Raw genomic sequence first — 22,578 nt, forward strand, 5'->3', positions numbered from 1 at the left:
TCCCCAAACTCGGACCACATATTGTTGGTGTCACCCCAAATTAAAATAAGTATTTTGGGGGGCACCCAAAGTGGGCGGAGCTACCACCAGCCAATGAACATTTAGCAATTTTCTATACGCTACTCCTCCCAGAGTTTCAGGAGTACAATTATGAAACTTTGCACACTTGTTTGGCTCATACCCGAATAGATTGCTTGTGCTTTTTTAAGCAATCCCACCCTCCGTGCCCCTGTGGTGGACCCCCGAAGACCTTATTTTTCCCATAGACTTTCGTTGGAAAACTTGAAACTTTCGCCACTCGTACAGCTTTGAAGTTACTCTCACCAAACTTGGGTCACTTAGTCATGGGGTGATGCTAAAACATTCTGTCACATTTTGGGGACCCCAAAAAGTGGGTGGAGCCACAAACAACCAATCAGATTTTCCCTATTGACTTCAATGAGAATATGTAAACAGCTGTAATTCTCACAGTATAAAAGCCAGAGTTCCCAAACTTGGCCCACTGGGTCGCTGGGTGACTGGGTTTAAAATTTAGAAAAAGTGGGCAGAGTCTACCACAGACAAATTTCAGCCATTCATTTAAATGGGAAAATGTAAAACTGCTGCCGCTTTTAGACAGTTAATAGCAGGGTCCTCAAACTTGGTACAGTTGGTCACCAGGGGACTGGGATTAAAATTCAGAAAAGTGGGTGGGGCCAAAACCAACCAGATTTCTTTCATTGATTTGTATGGGAAAAATAAAAAGGCTGCCATTCTCACATTATTGATGTCATGGACCTCGAATATCGCAAATGTGGTGCTGGGGGACATCAAGAATGAGAAGCTTAAGTTCAGTTACAATATACCTTTTAGTTTCAGAATAGAAGTCACCCAGCACTTCATCTACATCTGCAAGTGCACCAAGAGCTAACGCAACCTCCTCCATACTTTCTGTGGTCCCAACCACTCCTTCTCCTGAAGCACCCACAGATGTATCAACAGCAGCCTGCCCATCTGCCCCTTTCTCCTCCTGTTTATTCTCTTTACTTTTTATGTCATTTTCTACACAACTTCCTTTTTTTTTCCACATCCACATTTTCATTTAAAGAAACATTTTCAATCACTTCATCTTCAATTAACAAATTCACACTACCATTCTCATTTTGCATTATCTCAATATTGCCAAACACGGTATCACATTTGACTCTAGTAAGCTTTACTTCCACCTCCCTTCCCTTCCCATCACTCTGCATAAGCAAATCACAGTTCCCTTTGGCTAAGAATACAGTTCCCAAAACATTTTACCAATTTTGGACCCCTGTAACTCTGGTTTGCAGAGATGTAGGGACCCCATCTTTGGAATCCAAGTCTAACAATATGTCTTCTACCTGCATGAGACATTTCGTGAAATTCAGATGTTGCTAACGGCCATGGCTGTGATTTATGTACGTCAGCATCACTACCATTGAAATAGCCCAAATAAACAGGTTTTTGTGACCCTAGGCTATGACCTCTTTGGCCTAGGGGCCCGAAACTCACCAGTCATGTCCCCCCTAAGGGTCCCTACAATGCTAGAAAATTTGCCACTGCTGAGCAATTGCCCTTTGAAAAGATGTAAGATTTTGGAAAGTGAAATAGGGAGGCAATAAAAGCCTATGGGGGATTTTGCCAATTTTGGACCCCTGTAACTCTGGTTTGCAGAGATGTAGGGACCCCATCTTTGGAATCCAAGTCTAACAATATGTCTTCTACCTGCATGAGACATTTCGTGAAATTCAGACGTTGCTAACGGCCATGGCTGTGATTTATGTACGTCAGCATCACTACCATAGAAATAGCCCAAATAAACAGGTTTTTGTGACCCTAGGCTATGACCTCTTTGGCCTAGGGGCCCAAAACTCACCAGTCATGTTCCCCCTAAGGGTCCCTACAATGCTAGAAAATTTGCCACTGCTGAGCAATTGCCCTTTGAAAAGATGTGAGATTTTGGAAAGTGAAATAGGGAGGCAATGAAAGCCTATGGGGGATTTTGCCAATTTCGGACCCCTGTAACGCTGGTTTGCAGAGATGTAGGGACCCCATCTTTGGAATCCAAGTCTAACAATATGTCTTCTACCTGCATGAGACATTTCGTGAAATTCAGACGTTGCTAACGGCCATGGCTGCGATTTATGTACGTCAGCATCACTACCATTGAAATAGCCCAAATAAACAGGTTTTTGTGACCCTAGGCTATGACCTCTTTGGCCTAGGGGCCCGAAACTCACCAGTCATGTTCCCCCTAAGGGTCCCTACAATGCTAGAAAATTTGCCACTGCTGAGCAATTGCCCTTTGAAAAGATGTGAGATTTTGGAAAGTGAAATAGGGAGGCAATAAAAGCCTATGGGGGATTTTACCAATTTTGGACCCCTGTAACTCTGGTTTGCAGAGATGTAGGGACCCCATCTTTGGAATCCAAGTCTAACAATATGTCTTCTACCTGCATGAGACATTACGTGAAATTCAGACGTTGCTAACGGCCATGGCTGCGATTTATGTACGTCAGCATCACTACCATTGAAATAGCCCAAATAAACAGGTTTTTGTGACCCTAGGCTATGACCTCTTTGGCCTAGGGGCCCGAAACTCACCAGTCATGTTCCCCCTAAGGGTCCCTACAATGCTAGAAAATTTGCCACTGCTGAGCAATTGCCCTTTGAAAAGATGTGAGATTTTGGAAAGTGAAATAGGGAGGCAATGAAAGCCTATGGGGGATTTTACCAATTTTGGACCCCTGTAACTCTGGTTTGCAGAAATGTAGGGACCCCATCTTTGGAATCCAAGTCTAACAATATGTCTTCTACCTGCATGAGACATTTCGTGAAATTCAGACGTTGCTAACGGCCATGGCTGCGATTTATGTACATCAGCATCACTACCATTGAAATAGCCCAAATAAACAGGTTTTTGTGACCCTAGGCTATGACCTCTTTGGCCTAGGGACCCGAAACTCACCAGTTATGATCCCCCTAACAGTTCCTACAATGCTAGAAAATTTGCCACTGCTGAGCCATTGCCCTTTGAAAAGATTTGAGATTTTGGAAAGTGAAATAGGGGCCTAATGAAAGCCTATGGGGGATTTTACCATTTTTGCAATATGCCTTCTACCTGCATGAGTCCTTTGGACTCTTGGCTCACACCATCATCTCCAGATGCTGACTGCTCAGGGTCAGGATCCAGGGAGGTTTGTATAACGCCTCCCAAACCATCATGTATCTGCACAGCCCCTGACAACGGCAACACCCCCACAGGTAAAGTTTTAACGTATTTGCCACCATCTTTGACTGTTAGGGAAGCTTTATCATCTTTACATACATTATCCACCTCTGTCTTGGAAGATTCCCTCCCGACAATCACCTCCAAGATCGTATCTTCATCAACTTCAGGTTTAACATGCACAGCTGTAATTTGCTCAGTAGGTTGATGCATGGCAGGTAAGAGAGACGCCTGACCAGAAGGCTCCTCAGGCATACTGCCTTTCTCCATAACCACGCAATCTCCCTCACCTCCGTTCAGATATTCATCATCACTGTTTGCTAACATGGCTTGGAACCTCTGACGACACACCAGGGCCTCACTCATAGGTCCCCCGTAAGCTTTCAGGCCCTCAAGCACAGCCTGCTGCTCACGGATCCTCTGTCTCAGGCTTACCAGTTCAGGGTCCATATTCAGAAAGCTCGATTGCCATTTCACTCCGTAGCGAAAGATTGCATTCTTTAGCTGGAACTTCAAAGTTTTTATCAAGAAACAGCATTCATCAACTGCGTGCACCCAAGCTACAGTGTCCTTCACAGTCAATGTTCCTCCCCTTCCCAAGCCAGTGGGATCAGGGTGCTTTGGAGCCGCCTGCTCCATCCTGAGACAGCCGGCCTGCAAGGTAGGCTCCTGCCGACGAAAGGCCTAAGCAGGGCCTTAAAGTTCGGACTATCTCCGCTCCTCCTGCACTGATGGTCGGACAGGCACACCACGGATAGGTCCTTTGAGCAGAGCTCCAACAGTCAATGCTCTCCCCTCAGTGATCCAGTTCAGACTGACAACCGCCTCACCAAACTTGGGTCACTTGGTCAGGGAGTGAAGCTGAAACATTCTGTCACATTTTGGGGACCCAAAAAAGTGGGCGGAGCCACACACAACCAATCAGATTTACCCTATTGACTTCAATGATAAAATGTAAACCGCTGCAATTCTCACAGTATTAAAGCCAGAGTTCCCAGACTTGGCACAGTGGGTCACTGGGTGACTGGGTTTAAAATTTATAAAAAGTGGGCGGAGTCTACCACAGCCAATCAAATTTCAGCCATTAGTTTAAAAGGGAAAAATAAAAAAAATTGCTGCTGCTCTTAGACGGTTAGTGGCAGGGTCCTGACACTTGGCACAGTTGGTCACTGGGGGACTGGGATTCAAATTCATAAAAGTGGGCGGAGCCAAAACCGACCAATCAGATTTCTTTGATTGATTTAAATGGGAAAAATTAACAAGGCTGCCATTCTCACAATATTGATGTCAGGGCCCTCGAATATCGCAAATGTGGTCGCTGGGGGTTTCCACTCCAAGTTTAGAAAAAGTGGGCGGAGCCACCCGCAACCAATCAAATTTCATTCATTGATTTTTAATAGAAAACAATAAAACTGCTGTCATTTTTACACATTTTATTATAGCTATGTAACTATTATAGTACTAGTGTTGTTGTTGTCCAAGTGAGTAGGGGTCTCTCTCGGCTCTTCCTATGGTGGTTCCACACGGAATGGGGGCCGCACCCCTCCGGACTCCACAGCCTTCCAGTCTATGGAAATGAAGAACGGCTCTTCCCTCAGGTTTTTCATCTGATCTTTACGCGCTTCCTGGTTTTTACACAGTAGCTTCTCCAGGAAGTCTTTCAGTGTGGGGTCCATCTCCGGCGGGTAGTCTGGATAATTGTAATAAATGGAGTTTTTGATGACAGCCTCATCCTTCTCCCACTTGTCCATGAATGGGTGTTTGAGGCATGCCATCAAAAAAAGCATGATTCCCGTAGAGAAGAAGTCTACTGAGTGTTCGTAGTCCATCTCTAGGAACACCTCCGGGGCCATATAGTGCAAGCTCCCGTTACATCCTTCAACCATGTCATCCCCAAAGACATCTTGCACTGCCAGGCCGAAGTCAGCAATCTTTATGTTCCCGACTCCGTCCAGGAGGATGTTTTCCGGCTTGATGTCTCTGTGGATGACACCCTTGGAGTGGATGTACTCCAGGCCGATAACCATCTGCGCAGCAAACAGTCTCAGGGTCGTAATGTCAAATGGCTTGTCAGCATCATCTAGAAGTGTCATCAGATCTCCCCCGCTCAGGTACTCCATGGCACAGCAGAGGTAATTCTTTGACTGGAATGTACCGTAGAGCTGAGTGATAAAGGGACCCTTCCCAAGGGTCTTCAATACCTGACACTCCATGAATATTTCCTCAGGGTCATTATACTTTATAAATGGCCTTTTCTTGACCATTTTAATGGCCAGCTGTTGGTCTCTGGCTCGGTGGGAAGCAAGGTAAACCTTGCCAAATGACCCCTCTCCAAGAAGTTTATGGAAGTTGAAGCTGCCCAAAGTCAGTGGCTTCCTGATGGTCTGGATTCCACTCGGGCCAGCTTCTTCCTCCTTCGCCACACGAGGTGAAACATCAGAAAGCTGATATCCCAGGGCTGGTTTCCCAGCTACTTCCTCCTCCACATGACCGGAATCATCAGCTCCTAAGTCCACATCGACAAAAGCTGAAGCATCCGACAACTGATATCCCGGTGCTGGTTCCCCAGCTGCTTCCTCCACCACATGACCGGAATCATCAGCTTCTTCCACTTCGCCAACATCCAAGGGGGAGACATCCGATAACTGATATCCCAGCGCTGGTTCCCCAGCTACTTCCTCCACCACATGACCGGAATCATCAGCCTCTTCCTTCTCCTCCACATCCACACGAGGTGAAACATCAGAAAGCTGATATCCCGGCGCTGGTTCCCCAGCTACTTCCTCCACCACATGACCAGAATCATCAGCTCCTAAGTCCACATCCACAAAAGGTGAAACATCCGACAACTGATATCCCGGCGCTGGTTCCCCAGCTACTTCCTCCACCACATGACCGAAATCATCAGCTTCTTCTGCTTCGTCAACATCCAAGAGGGAGATATCCGACAACTGATATCCCAACGCTGGTTCCCCAGCTACTTCCTCCACCACATGACCGGAATCATCAGCTTCTTCCTTCTCCTTCACATCCACACGAGGTGAAACATTAGAAAGCTGATATCCTGGCGCTGGTTCCCCAGCTACTTCCTCCACCACATGACCAGAATTATCAGCTCCTAAGTCCACATCAACAAAAGCTGAAGCATCCGACAACTGATATCCCGGCGCTGGTTCCCCAGCTACTTCCTCCACCTCATGACCGGAATCATCAGCCTCTTCCTTCTCCTTCACATCCACATGAGGTGAAACATCAGAAAGCTGATATCCCGGCGCTGGTTCCCCAGCTACTTCCTCCACCACATGACCGGAATCATCAGCTCCTAAGTCCACATCAACAAAAGCTGAAGCATCCGACAACTGATATCCCGGCGCTGGTTCCCCAGCTACTTCCTCCACCACATAACCGGAATCATCAGCTTCTTCCGCTTCGTCAACATCCAAGAGGGAGACATCCGATAACTGATATCCCGGCGCTGGTTCCCCAGCTACTTCCTCCACCACATGACCGGAATCATCAGCCTCTTCCTTCTCCTCCACATCCACACGAGGTGAAACATCAGAAAGCTGATATCCTGGCGCTGGTTCCCCAGCTACTTCCTCCACCACATGACCAGAATCATCAACTCCTAAGTCCACATCAACAAAAGCTGAAGCATCCGACAACTGATATCCCGGCGCTGGTTCCCCAGCTACTTCCTCCACCACATGACCGGAATCATCAGCTTCTTCTGCTTCGTCAACATCCAAGGGGGAGATATCCGATAACTGATATCCCGGCGTTGGTTTCCCAGCTACTTCCTCCACCACATGACCGGAATCATCAGCCTCTTCCTTCTCCTTCACATCCACACGAGGTGAAACATCAGAAAGCTGATATCCCGGCGCTGGTTCCCCAGCTACTTCCTCCACCACATGACCAGAATCATCAGCTCCTAAGTCCACATCCACAAAAGGTGAAACATCCGACAACTGATATCCCGGCGCTGGTTCCCCAGCTACTTCCTCCTCCACATGACCGGAATCATCAGCTTCTTCTGCTTCGTCAACATCCAAGGGGGAGATATCCGATAACTGATATCCCGGCGCTGGTTTCCCAGCTACTTCCTCCACCACATGACCGGAATCATCAGCCTCTTCCTTCTCCTTCACATCCACACGAGGTGAAACATCAGAAAGCTGATACCCTGGCGCTGGTTCCCCAGCTACTTCCTCCACCACATGACCAGAATCATCAGCTCCTAAGTCCACATCCACAAAAGGTGAAACATCCGACAACTGATATCCCGGCGCTGGTTCCCCAGCTACTACCTCCTCCACATGACCGGAATCATCAGCTTCTTCTGCTTCGTCAACATCCAAGGGGGAGACATCCGATAACTGATATCCCAGCGCTGGTTCCCCAGCTACTTCCTCCACCACATGACCGGAATCATCAGCTTCTTTCTTCTCCTCCACATCCACATAAGGCAAAACATCAGAAAGCTGATATCCTGGCGCTGGTTCCCCAGCTACTTCCTCCACCACATGACCAGAATCATCAGCCTCTTCTGCTTCCTCCACATAAGGTGAAATAACCGATATCTGATATCCCGGTGCTGGGTACCCAGCTACTCCCTCCACCACATGACCGGAATCATCCGATACCACATATTCCAGTGCTAATGCAGAACGCCCGGTAGATGGGGCAGGTCTACAGCAGTAGAACAGTCTGCCCAAGAAAGCCCTGATAGAACGCACAGCTGCCTGGGCTCTTCCCCTAGCTGGTGGTTGTGGCTCTGGGTCAGCATTGGCAGCTGGCTGTACAGAGGGCTGCTGAACCTCAAGCCTGAGGTTCATTTTGCGGTGCCTTTTACAGCAGCGCAACATAGTTCACCAATGAGAATCTCACTAATGAGTAAATTGCTCGAGAGCAAAATCAATCGTCTTCACTTGTGCAAGTGGAGACAAAAGTGAGCCTCTCAATGCTCAACCTCTGCTTATATACACACACGGCTATTATGACATCACTTCCCTGACATCAACAGAGGTAAACATGGGGCTATTATGACATCACAAGAGGGGCTCGGTGGAAGCAGATAGGACTTTCCGGCACTTTCCATCAGATTTTATGTTATACGTCAACACTCAAAATACATAAAAGTGGGCAGAGCCAGAACCGACCAATCAGATTTCTTTGCTTGATTTAAATGGGAACAATTAAAAAGGCTGCCATTCTCACAATATTGATGTCAGGGACCTCGAATATCGCAAATGTGGTCCCTGGGGGTTTCCACTTCAAGTTCTGAAAAAGTGGGCGTAGCCACCAGCAACCAATCAAATTTCATTCATTGATTTTCAATGGAAAAATATAAAACTGCTGCCATTTTTACACGTTAAATGCCAGCATTCACAAACTTTGGAGTGTTAGTCACTGGGTGACTGTGGTTCACAAGTAGGAAAAAAGGGGGCGGGGCAACAACAGCCAATCAGATTTCAGCCATTGACCTTAATGAAAAATGATAAACCACTGCTAAAATCACAGTTTAAATGCTAGGTGTCCCAAACTTGGCTCAGTTATTCACTGGGTGACTGCGGTCAAAAACAGGAAAAGTGGGTGGAGCCACTAACATCCAATCAAATTTCACCTATGCACTTCAATGTAAAACTTTTAAATACTGCCACTCTCACAGTTTTAAAGCCAGAGGTCCAAAACTTGGCACAGACCATGACATGGTGGTTAATTTTAAAATTTAGAAAAATGGGCGGAGCTTAAAACAGCCAATCAAATGTTACCTATTGCTATTCAATGTCAATATATAAGTTGCTGTCATTCTTTTACTGTTACTGGCAGGGACTTCAAACTTGGCACAGTCAGTCACAGGGGGACTGGGATTAAAATTTGAAAAGTGGGTGGGGCCAAAAATAGCCAATCAGATTTTCCCTATTGACTTCAATGGGAAAATGTAAACAGCTGTAATTCTCACTGTATTAAAGCCAGAGTTCCCAGACTTGGCACACTGGGTCACTGGGGTTAAAATTTGACAAGGTGGGCGGAGCCACATACAGCCAATCAGACACATAGCCAACATCCTGTGGTTTCTTCAGAAACGACACCATCTAGTTCTTCTTATTATTATAGGCGCCCCCCCCATTTTCTATACGCTACTCCTCCTACAGTTTTAGGGGTAGAAGCGCCAAACAAGCGAAGTACGTTGCTTGTGCTTTATTAAGCGATCGCACCCTCCGGGCCCCTGCGGCGGACCCCGGAAGACCCCTTTTTTCGTATTGACTTTGACAGGGAAAAATTTAAAATCACTGCCACTCGTACAATTTTGAAGCTACACTCCCCAAACTCGGACCACATATGGTTGGTGTCACCCCAAATAAAAAGATGTATTTTGGGGGCTCACCCCAAATTAGGCGGAGCTACCAGCGGCCAATGAAAATTTAGCAAATTTCTATACGCTACTCCTCCCAGAGTTTCAGGAGTAGAATTCTGAAACTTTGCACATTTGTTCGGCTCATACCCGAATAGGTTGCTTGTGCTTTTTTAAGCAATTTCACCCTCCGGGCCCCTGCGGCGGACCCCGGAAGACCCCTTTTTTCGTATTGACTTTGACAGGGAAAAATTTAAAATCACTGCCACTCGTACAATTTTGAAGCTACACTCCCCAAACTCGGACCACATATGGTTGGTGTCACCCCAAATAAAAAGATGTATTTTGGGGGCTCACCCCAAATTAGGCGGAGCTACCAGCGGCCAATGAAAATTTAGCAAATTTCTATACGCTACTCCTCCCAGAGTTTAAGGAGTAGAATTCTGAAACTTTGCACACTTGTTCGGCTCATACCCGAATAGGTTGCTTGTGCTTTTTTAAGCAATTTCACCCTCCGGGCCCCTGTGGCGGACCCCCAAAGACCCCATTTTTCCCATAGACTTTCATTGGAAATTTTGAAACTTTTGCCACTCGTACAGCTTTGAAGTTACACTCACCAAACTTGGGTCACTTGGTCAGGGAGTGAAGCTGAAACATTCTGTCACATTTTGGGGACCCAAAAAAGTGGGTGGAGCCACAAACAACCAATCAGATTTTCCCTATTGACTGCAATGAGAAAATGTAAACAGCTGTAATTCTCAAAGTATTAAAGCCAGAGTTCCCAGACTTGGCATAGTGGGTCACTGGGTGACTGGGTTTAAAATGTATTAAAAGTGGATGGAGTCTACCACAGCCAATCAAATTTCAGCCATTAGTTTAAATGGGAAAAATAAAAATTACTGCTGCTCTTAGACGGTTAATGGTAGGGTCCTGACACTTGGCACAGTTGGTCACTGGGGGACTGGGATTAAAATTCATAAAAGTGGGCAGAGCCAAAACCGACCAATCAGATTTCGTTAATTGATTTAAATGGGAAAAATTAAAAAGGCTGCCATTCTCACAATATTGATGTCAGGGACTTCGAATATCGCAAATGTGGTCCCTGGGGATTTACACTTCAAATTTTGAAAAAGTGGGTGGAGCCACCAGCAACCAATCAAATGTCATTCATTGATTTTCAATAGAAAACAATAAAACTGCTGCCATTTTTACACGTTAAATGCCAGCATTCATAAACTTTGGAGTGTTAGTGACTGAGTATTTACCACAAAAGAAAAAGTATCCCTTTAAGAATGGAGTCCTGTATCTATATATATACTTCAGAGTCATGTATCAAAATTGAAAAAGTCTTTATTCACATCCTATCACAATCACAAACATTAAAACAATAAAATGCCCCCATATGTCCCACAATAAGTGGACCGCCAGAGAAAATATAATAAATAGTCACATATATCAAAATACACAATTTACCATGTAGTCATAACCAACCAGCATCAACTATTAAAGTGCTCAGTGCAAAACAAAACTCCTACCAATGAATAAATCCACCTGCATAAAATCAATAAGGACTGTGGGCTGCGACACACACCCAGAAATCCGGATATGTATCCCAGACCACAGTCTACACAATATCTGTCCTCAAATCAGTGAATATGAAACCAACACATATAAATTGTGCAAAGTATACAATAAAAGTGCTTAAGAATAACGCTGGAGGATAACTCACATGTAATGAAATGGTCCTGGCGTGGGGGTAGATCGCCTTACGCGCTCGCAGGACTGACTGTCCGCTTCCACTGAGGCTAATTTCCACAGTGACTATGTGCAGCCTAAATGTCCGTAGGGCGCGGGGCGGATTCCTAATTAATGTACGTGGCCACGTACTCTAACCCCGCTGCCCGGCGCGTAGATGACACGCCGTTCAGCAGGATCCTATCATTTCCTGGGAGCTATGTGCGCTTGCGCAATGCGGACCAACGTCCGCATTCCTGTTGCTATGCGTATTGCGTCATATTGCGTCCTATAGACCCGCACGTCACACGCAAGTGCGACAGTGCGTTCCAGGCTGTGAAGTACTGCGTCCCAGTGCCCTCCTATTGACATACCAAGCTGCATGAATTAAATAACCATAATAACATCATTACATGTACATGAATCATACAATTACATATCCAAACAATAAATTAAAATACAATATCACAATATCACAATATACAAAGAACGGATCCCATAATTGAAGTCCCTTGTTCCAATAGGCCATATTTGGTACTCTACTGCCATCCGGTGTAGAAATATATATTGGCACTAGAAATTCTAAAAAATTGAAACAATAATAATATTTGATTATCAAGCGACACTTTTTAGTTATCCAATGCATAAGTCTCACCATGTCTCACCATGTCTCCCCATGCATAAGTCTCACCATGTCTCCCCAGGTGTTCACACTATATTTTATACAACTGCTGCCTCCAAACACATAAGTCCCAGCAGATAATTGCCTCAAGATGTGATTCCTAATAAGGAAAAACGTGACCCATAGTGTCCTTAGGTGTCCCTATTATCCATGTTAAAATTTATAAGTCTGCTACTCACAAACAGACCTGTCCCATTAAACCATTACTTCAAAAAATGCTTCCTAAGGAAGGGAAACCGTGACCCCCTACAGGAAAACACCCCCAGTGTTGTTGATATAGCCATGCAAGGAAATGCTTGTGCACAAACCCCAAAAGAAAAAAATATATATATATATATATATATATATATACACCCTCTGTTACTTACTCCCAGAGGTGGCGGTCACTGTACTTACCCACAATGACCCCATAAAAAAATTTAAATTTTCAATCAAGACATTACTGAGACAGACATGATAGGTATAATGCAAAAAAAGATATAATGTTATAATACTCACCTCCCCTGCATTTCACCTAGTTCAAAGATAATAAATTCTACAAGATATAAACGTATGAAAGAAAAGGGATTAATATGGTAAACACCCCCAGGCCAAATCTATTTTAGAAAGCAACCATAATTATAGTCCTCATTAAGGCCCCACGGTCTTTTGGTCTTGAGGCAATTATCTGCTGGGACTTATGTGTTTGGAGGCAGCAGTTGTATAAAATATAGTGTGAACACCTGGGGAGACATGGTGAGACTTATGCATGGGGAGACATGGTGAGACATGGTGAGACTTATGCATTGGATAACTTAAAAGTGCCGCTTGATAATCAAATATTATTATTGTTTCAATTTTTTAGATTTTCTAGTGCCAATATATATTTCTACACCGGATGGCAGTAGAGTACCAAATATGGCCTATTGGAACAAGGGACTTCAATTATGGGATCCGTTCTTTGTATATTGTGATATTGTGATATTGTATTTTAATTTATTGTTTGGATATGTAATTGTATGATTCATGTACATGTAATGATGTTATTATGGTTATTTAATTCATGCAGCTTGGTATGTCAATAGGAGGGCACTGGGACGCAGTACTTCACAGCCTGGAACGCACTGTCGCACTTGCGTGTGACGTGCGGGTCTATAGGACGCAATATGACGCAATACGCATAGCAACAGGAATGCGGACGTTGGTCCGCATTGCGCAAGCGCACATAGCTCCCAGGAAATGATAGGATCCTGCTGAACGGCGTGTCATCTACGCGCCGGGCAGCGGGGTTAGAGTACGTGGCCACGTACATTAATTAGGAATCCGCCCCGCGCCCTACGGACATTTAAGCTGCACATAGTCACTGTGGAAATTAGCCTCAGTGGAAGCGGACAGTCAGTCCTGCGAGCGCGTAAGGCGATCTACCCCCACGCCAGGACCATTTCATTACATGTGAGTTATCCTCCAGCGTTATTCTTAAGCACTTTTATTGTATACTTTGCACAATTTATATGTGTTGGTTTCATATTCACTGATTTGAGGACAGATATTGTGTAGACTGTGGTCTGGGATACATATCCGGATTTCTGGGTGTGTGTCGCAGCCCACAGTCCTTATTGATTTTATGCAGGTGGATTTATTCATTGGTAGGAGTTTTGTTTTGCACTGAGCACTTTAATAGTTGATGCTGGTTGGTTATGACTACATGGTAAATTGTGTATTTTGATATATGTGACTATTTATTATATTTTCTCTGGCGGTCCACTTATTGTGGGACATATGGGGGCATTTTATTGTTTTAATGTTTGTGATTGTGATAGGATGTGAATAAAGACTTTTTCAATTTTGATACATGACTCTGAAGTATATATATAGATACAGGACTCCATTCTTAAAGGGATACTTTTTCTTTTGTGGTAAATAATTATTCTTATCCTTAGAATGGAGAACCATGAATAACAATGTAGTAATGCTCGCTATATAATTTAAGTCTTGTTAGTGACTGAGTGACTGTGATTCGCAATTAGTAAAAAAAGGGGGCGAGGTAACAACAGCCAATCAGATTTCAGCCATTGACCTTAATGAAAAATGATAAACTGCTGCTATTATCACAGTTTAAATGCCAGGTGTCCCAAACTTGGCTCAGTTACTCACTGGGTGATTGCGGTCAAAAAATAAAAAAAAGTGGGCGGAGCCACTAGCATCCAATCAAATTTAACCAATGCACTTCAATGTAAAGCTTTCAAATACTGCCACTCTCACAGTTTTAAAGCCAGAGGTCCAAAACTTGGCACAGACCATGACATGGTGGTTAATGTTAAAATTTAGAAAAATGGGCGGAGCTTAAAACAGCCAATCAAATGTTACCTATTGCTAATCAATGTCAATATATAAGTTGCTGTCATTCTTTTACTGTTAATGGCAGGGACTTCAAACTTGGCACAGTCGGTCACAGGGGGACTGGGATTAAAATTTTGAAAGTGGGCGGGGCCAAAAACAGCCAATCAGATTTTCCCTATTGACTTCAATGGTAAAATGTAAACAGCTGTAATTCTCACATTATTAAAGCCAGAGTTCCCAGACTTGGCACACTGGGTCACTGGGTGACTGGGGTTAAAATTTGGCAAGGTGGGCGGAGCCACATGCAGCCAATCAGACACATAGCCAACATCCTGTGGTTTCTTCAGAAACGACACCATCTAGTTATTATTATTAGCGCCCCCCATTTTCTGTACGCTACGCCTCCTACAGTTTTAGGGGTTCAAGCGCCACACTTTCCACACTTATTCGTCTTATAGTGAAGTACGCTGCTTGTGCTTTATTAAGCGATCCCACCCTCCGCGCCCCTGCGGCAGACCCCAGAAGCCCCCATTTTTCGTATTGACTTTGACAGGGAAAAATTTAAAATCGCTGTTACTCGTACAATTTTGAAGCTACACTCCCCAAACTCGGACCACATATTGTTGGTGTCACCCCAAATTAAAATAAGTATTTTGGGGGGCACCCAAAGTGGGCGGAGCTACCACCAGCCAATGAACATTTAGCAATTTTCTATACGCTACTCCTCCCAGAGTTTCAGGAGTACAATTATGAAACTTTGCACACTTGTTTGGCTCATACCCGAATAGATTGCTTGTGCTTTTTTAAGCAATCCCACCCTCCATGCCCCTGTGGTGGACCCCCGAAGACCTTATTTTTCCCATAGACTTTCGTTGGAAAACTTGAAACTTTCGCCACTCGTACAGCTTTGAAGTTACTCTCACCAAACTTGGGTCACTTAGTCATGGGGTGATGCTAAAACATTCTGTCACATTTTGGGGACCCCAAAAAGTGGGTGGAGCCACAAACAACCAATCAGATTTTCCCTATTGACTTCAATGAGAATATGTAAACAGCTGTAATTCTCACAGTATAAAAGCCAGAGTTCCCAAACTTGGCCCACTGGGTCGCTGGGTGACTGGGTTTAAAATTTAGAAAAAGTGGGTAGAGTCTACCACAGACAAATTTCAGCCATTCATTTAAATGGGAAAATGTAAAACTGCTGCCGCTTTTAGACAGTTAATAGCAGGGTCCTCAAACTTGGCACAGTTGGTCACCAGGGGACTGGGATTAAAATTCAGAAAAGTGGGTGGGGCCAAAACCAACCAGATTTCTTTCATTGATTTGTATGGGAAAAATAAAAAGGCTGCCATTCTCACATTATTGATGTCATGGACCTCGAATATCACAAATGTGGTGCTGGGGGACATCAAGAATGAGAAGCTTAAGTTCAGTTACAATATACCTTTTAGTTTCAGAATAGAAGTCACCCAGCACTTCATCTACATCTGCAAGTGCACCAAGAGCTAACGCAACCTCCTCCATACTTTCTGTGGTCCCAACCACTCCTTCTCCTGAAGCACCCACAGATGTATCAACAGCAGCCTGCCCATCTGCCCCTTTCTCCTCCTGTTTATTCTCTTTACTTTTTATGTCATTTTCTACACAACTTTCTTTTTTTTTCCACATCCACATTTTCATTTAAAGAAACATTTTCAATCACTTCATCTTCAATTAACAAATTCACACTACCATTCTCATTTTGCATTATCTCAATATTGCCAAACACGGTATCACATTTGACTCTAGTAAGCTTTATTTCCACCTCCCTTCCCTTCCCATCACTCTGCATAAGCAAATCACAGTTCTCTTTGGCTAAGGATACAGTTCCCAAAACATTTTACCAATTTTGGACCCCTGTAACTCTGGTTTGCAGAGATGTAGGGACCCCATCTTTGGAATCCAAGTCTAACAATATGTCTTCTACCTGCATGAGACATTTCGTGAAATTCAGATGTTGCTAACGGCCATGGCTGTGATTTATGTACGTCAGCATCACTACCATTGAAATAGCCCAAATAAACAGGTATTTGTGACCCTAGGCTATGACCTCTTTGGCCTAGGGGCCCGAAACTCACCAGTCATGTTCCCCCTAAGGGTCCCTACAATGCTAGAAAATTTGCCACTGCTGAGCAATTGCCCTTTGAAAAGATGTGAGATTTTGGAAAGTGAAATAGGGAGGCAATAAAAGCCTATGGGGGATTTTGCCAATTTTGGACCCCTGTAACTCTGGTTTGCAGAGATGTAGGGACCCCATCTTTGGAATCCAAGTCTAACAATATGTCTTCTACCTGCATGAGACATTTCGTGAAATTCAGACGTTGCTAACGGCCATGGCTGTGATTTATGTACGTCAGCATCACTACCATAGAAATAGCCCAAATAAACAGGTTTTTGTGACCCTAGGCTATGACCTCTTTGGCCTAGGGGCCCGAAACTCACCAGTCATGTTCCCCCTAAGGGTCCCTACAATGCTAGAAAATTTGCCACTGCTGAGCAATTGCCCTTTGAAAAGATGTGAGATTTTGGAAAGTGAAATAGGGAGGCAATGAAAGCCTATGGGGGATTTTGCCAATTTCGGACCCCTGTAACGCTGGTTTGCAGAGATGTAGGGACCCCATCTTTGGAATCCAAGTCTAACAATATGTCTTCTACTTGCATGAGACATTTCGTGAAATTCAGACGTTGCTAACGGCCATGGCTGCGATTTATGTACGTCAGCATCACTACCATTGAAATAGCCCAAATAAACAGGTTTTTGTGACCCTAGGCTATGACCTCTTTGGCCTAGGGGCCCGAAACTCACCAGTCATGTTCCCCCTAAGGGTCCCTACAATGCTAGAAAATGTGCCACTGCTGAGCAATTGCCCTTTGAAAAGATGTGAGATTTTGGAAAGTGAAATAGGGAGGCAATGAAAGCCTATGGGGGATTTTACCAATTTTGGACCCCTGTAACTCTGGTTTGCAGAAATGTAGGGACCCCATCTTTGGAATCCAAGTCTAACAATATGTCTTCTACCTGCATGAGACATTTCGTGAAATTCAGACGTTGCTAACGGCCATGGCTGCGATTTATGTACGTCAGCATCACTACCATTGAAATAGCCCAAATAAACAGGTTTTTGTGACCCTAGGCTATGACCTCTTTGGCCTAGGGACCCGAAACTCACAAGTTATGATCCCCCTAACAGTTCCTACAATGCTAGAAAATTTGCCACTGCTGAGCCATTGCCCTTTGAAAAGATTTGAGATTTTGGAAAGTGAAATAGGGGCCTAATGAAAGCCTATGGGGGATTTTACCATTTTTGCAATATGCCTTCTACCTGCATGAGTCCTTTGGACTCTTGGCTCACACCATCATCTCCAGATGCTGACTGCTCAGGGTCAGGATCCAGGGAGGTTTGTATAACGCCTCCCAAACCATCATGTATCTGCACAGCCCCTGACAACGGCAACACCCCCACAGGTAAAGTTTTAACGTATTTGCCACCATCTTTGACTGTTAGGGAAGCTTTATCATCTTTACATACATTATCCACCTCTGTCTTGGAAGATTCCCTCCCGACAATCACCTCCAAGATCGTATCTTCATCAACTTCAGGTTTAACATGCACAGCTGTAATTTGCTCAGTAGGTTGATGCATGGCAGGTAAGAGAGACGCCTGACCAGAAGGCTCCTCAGGCGTACTGCCTTTCTCCATAACCACGCAATCTCCCTCACCTCCGTTCAGATATTCATCATCACTGTTTGCTAACATGGCTTGGAACCTCTGACGACACACCAGGGCCTCACTCATAGGTCCCCCGTAAGCTTTCAGGCCCTCAAGCACAGCTTGCTGCTCACGGATCCTCTGTCTCAGGCTTACCAGTTCAGGGTCCATATTCAGAAAGCTCGATTGCCATTTCACTCCGTAGCGAAAGATTGCATTCTTTAGCTGGAACTTCAAAGTTTTTATCAAGAAACAGCATTCATCAACTGCGTGCACCCAAGCTACAGTGTCCTTCACAGTCAATGTTCCTCCCCTTCCCAAGCCAGTGGGATCAGGGTGCTTTGGAGCCGCCTGCTCCATCCTGAGACAGCCGGCCTGCAAGGTAGGCTCCTGCCGACGAAAGGCCTAAGCAGGGCCTTAAAGTTCGGACTATCTCCGCTCCTCCTGCACTGATGGTCGGACAGGCACACCACGGATAGGTCCTTTGAGCAGAGCTCCAACAGTCAATGCTCTCCCCTCAGTGATCCAGTTCAGACTGACAACCGCCTCACCAAACTTGGGTCACTTGGTTATGGGGTGAAGCTGAAACATTCTGTCACATTTTGGGGACCCAAAAAAGTGGGCGGAGCCACACACAACCAATCAGATTTACCCTATTGACTTCAATGGGAAAATGTAAACCGCTGCAATTCTCACAGTATTAAAGCCAGAGTTCCCAGACTTGGCACAGTGGATCACTGGGTGACTGGGTTTAAAATTTATAAAAAGTGGGCGGAGTCTACCACAGCCAATCAAATTTCAGCCATTAGTTTAAAAGGGAAAAATAAAAAAAATTGCTGCTGCTCTTAGACGGTTAGTGGCAGGGTCCTGACACTTGGCACAGTTGGTCACTGGGGGACTGGGATTAAAATTCATAAAAGTGGGCGGAGCCAAAACCGACCAATCAGATTTCTTTGATTGATTTAAATGGTAAAAATATACAAGGCTGCCATTCTCACAATATTGATGTCAGGGCCCTCGAATATCGCAAATGTGGTCGCTGGGGGTTTCCACTCCAAGTTTAGAAAAAGTGGGCGGAGCCACCCACAACCAATCAAATTTCATTCATTGATTTTTAATAGAAAACAATAAAACTGCTGTCATTTTTACACATTTTATTATAGCTATGTAACTATTATAGTACTAGTGTTGTTGTTGTCCAAGTGAGTAGGGGTCTCTCTCGGCTCTTCCTATGGTGGTTCCACACGGAATGGGGGCCGCACCCCTCCGGACTCCACAGCCTTCCAGTCTATGGAAATGAAGAACGGCTCTTCCCTCAGGTTTTTCATCTGATCTTTACGCGCTTCCTGGTTTTTACACAGTAGCTTCTCCAGGAAGTCTTTCAGTGTGGGGTCCATCTCCGGCGGGTAGTCTGGATAATTGTAATAAATGGAGTTTTTGATGACAGCCTCATCCTTCTCCCACTTGTCCATGAATGGGTGTTTGAGGCATGCCATCAAAAAAAGCATGATTCCCGTAGAGAAGAAGTCTACTGAGTGTTCGTAGTCCATCTCTAGGAACACCTCCGGGGCCATATAGTGCAAGCTCCCGTTACATCCTTCAACCATGTCATCCCCAAAGACATCTTGCACTGCCAGGCCGAAGTCAGCAATCTTTATGTTCCCGACTCCATCCAGGAGGATGTTTTCCGGCTTGATGTCTCTGTGGATGACACCCTTGGAGTGGATGTACTCCAGGCCGATAACCATCTGCGCAGCAAACAGTCTCAGGGTCGTAATGTCAAATGGCTTGTCAGCATCATCTAGAAGTGTCATCAGATCTCCCCCGCTCAGGTACTCCATGGCAAAGCAGAGGTAATTCTTTGACTGGAATGTACCGTAGAGCTGAGTGATAAAGGGACCCTTCCCAAGGGTCTTCAATACCTGACACTCCATGAATATTTCCTCAGGGTCATTATACTTTATAAATGGCCTTTTCTTGACCATTTTAATGGCCAGCTGTTGGTCTCTGGCTCGGTGGGAAGCAAGGTAAACCTTGCCAAATGACCCCTCTCCAAGAAGTTTATGGAAGTTGAAGCTGCCCAAAGTCAGTGGCTTCCTGATGGTCTGGATTCCACTCGGGCCAGCTTCTTCCTCCTTCGCCACACGAGGTGAAACATCAGAAAGCTGATATCCCGGCGCTGGTTTCCCAGCTACTTCCTCCTCCACATGACCGGAATCATCAGCTCCTAAGTCCACATCGACAAAAGCTGAAGCATCCGACAACTGATATCCCGGCGCTGGTTCCCCAGCTGCTTCCTCCACCACATGACCGGAATCATCAGCTTCTTCCACTTCGCCAACATCCAAGGGGGAGAAATCCGATAACTGATATCCCAGCGCTGGTTCCCCAGCTACTTCCTCCACCACATGACCGGAATCATCAGCCTCTTCCTTCTCCTCCACATACACACGAGGTGAAACATCAGAAAGCTGATATCCTGGCGCTGGTTCCCCAGCTACTTCCTCCACCACATGACCAGAATCATCAGCTCCTAAGTCCACATCCACAAAAGGTGAAACATCCGACAACTGATATCCCGGCGCTGGTTCCCCAGCTACTTCCTCCACCACATGACCGAAATCATCAGCTTCTTCTGCTTCGTCAACATCCAAGAGGGAGATATCCGACAACTGATATCCCGACGCTGGTTCCCCAGCTACTTCCTCCACCACATGACCGGAATCATCAGCTTCTTCCTTCTCCTTCACATCCACACGAGGTGAAACATCAGAAAGCTGATATCCTGGCGCTGGTTCCCCAGCTACTTCCTCCACCACATGACCAGAATCATCAGCTCCTAAGTCCACATCAACAAAAGCTGAAGCATCCGACAACTGATATCCCGGCGCTGGTTCCCCAGCTACTTCCTCCACCTCATGACCGGAATCATCAGCCTCTTCCTTCTCCTTCACATCCACATGAGGTGAAACATCAGAAAGCTGATATCCCGGCGCTGGTTCCCTAGCTACTTCCTCCACCACATGACCGGAATCATCAGCTCCTAAGTCCACATCAACAAAAGCTGAAGCATCCGACAACTGATATCCCGGCGCTGGTTCCCCAGCTACTTCCTCCACCACATAACCGGAATCATCAGCTTCTTCCGCTTCGTCAACATCCAAGAGGGAGACATCCGATAACTGATATCCCGGCGCTGGTTCCCCAGCTACTTCCTCCACCACATGACCGGAATCATCAGCCTCTTCCTTCTCCTCCACATCCACATGAGGTGAAACATCAGAAAGCTGATATCCTGGCGCTGGCTCCCCAGCTACTTCCTCCACCACATGACCAGAATCATCAACTCCTAAGTCCACATCAACAAAAGCTGAAGCATCCGACAACTGATATCCCGGCGCTGGTTCCCCAGCTACTTCCTCCACCACATGACCGGAATCATCAGCTTCTTCTGCTTCGTCAACATCCAAGGGGGAGATATCCGATAACTGATATCCCGGCGTTGGTTTCCCAGCTACTTCCTCCACCACATGACCGGAATCATCAGCCTCTTCCTTCTCCTTCACATCCACACGAGGTGAAACATCAGAAAGCTGATATCCCGGCGCTGGTTCCCCAGCTACTTCCTCCACCACATGACCAGAATCATCAGCTCCTAAGTCCACATCCACAAAAGGTGAAACATCCGACAACTGATATCCCGGCGCTGGTTCCCCAGCTACTTCCTCCTCCACATGACCGGAATCATCAGCTTCTTCTGCTTCGTCAACATCCAAGGGGGAGATATCCGATAACTGATATCCCGGCGCTGGTTTCCCAGCTACTTCCTCCACCACATGACCGGAATCATCAGCCTCTTCCTTCTCCTTCACATCCACACGAGGTGAAACATCAGAAAGCTGATACCCTGGCGCTGGTTCCCCAGCTACTTCCTCCACCACATGACCAGAATCATCAGCTCCTAAGTCCACATCCACAAAAGGTGAAACATCCGACAACTGATATCCCGGCGCTGGTTCCCCAGCTACTACCTCCTCCACATGACCGGAATCATCAGCTTCTTCTGCTTCGTCAACATCCAAGGGGGAGACATCCGATAACTGATATCCCGGCGCTGGTTCCCCAGCTACTTCCTCCACCACATGACCGGAATCATCAGCTTCTTCCTTCTCCTCCACATCCACATAAGGCAAAACATCAGAAAGCTGATATCCTGGCGCTGGTTCCCCAGCTACTTCCTCCACCACATGACCAGAATCATCAGCCTCTTCTGCTTCCTCCACATAAGGTGAAATAACCGATATCTGATATCCCGGTGCTGGGTACCCAGCTACTCCCTCCACCACATGACCGGAATCATCCGATACCACATATTCCAGTGCTAATGCAGAACGCCCGGTAGATGGGGCAGGTCTACAGCAGTAGAACAGTCTGCCCAAGAAAGCCCTGATAGAACGCACAGCTGCCTGGGCTCTTCCCCTAGCTGGTGGTTGTGGCTCTG

The sequence above is a fragment of the Hyperolius riggenbachi genome, chromosome 8 (genome assembly GCF_040937935.1).
Source record: "Hyperolius riggenbachi isolate aHypRig1 chromosome 8, aHypRig1.pri, whole genome shotgun sequence".
Taxonomy (NCBI): Eukaryota; Metazoa; Chordata; class Amphibia; order Anura; family Hyperoliidae; genus Hyperolius; species Hyperolius riggenbachi.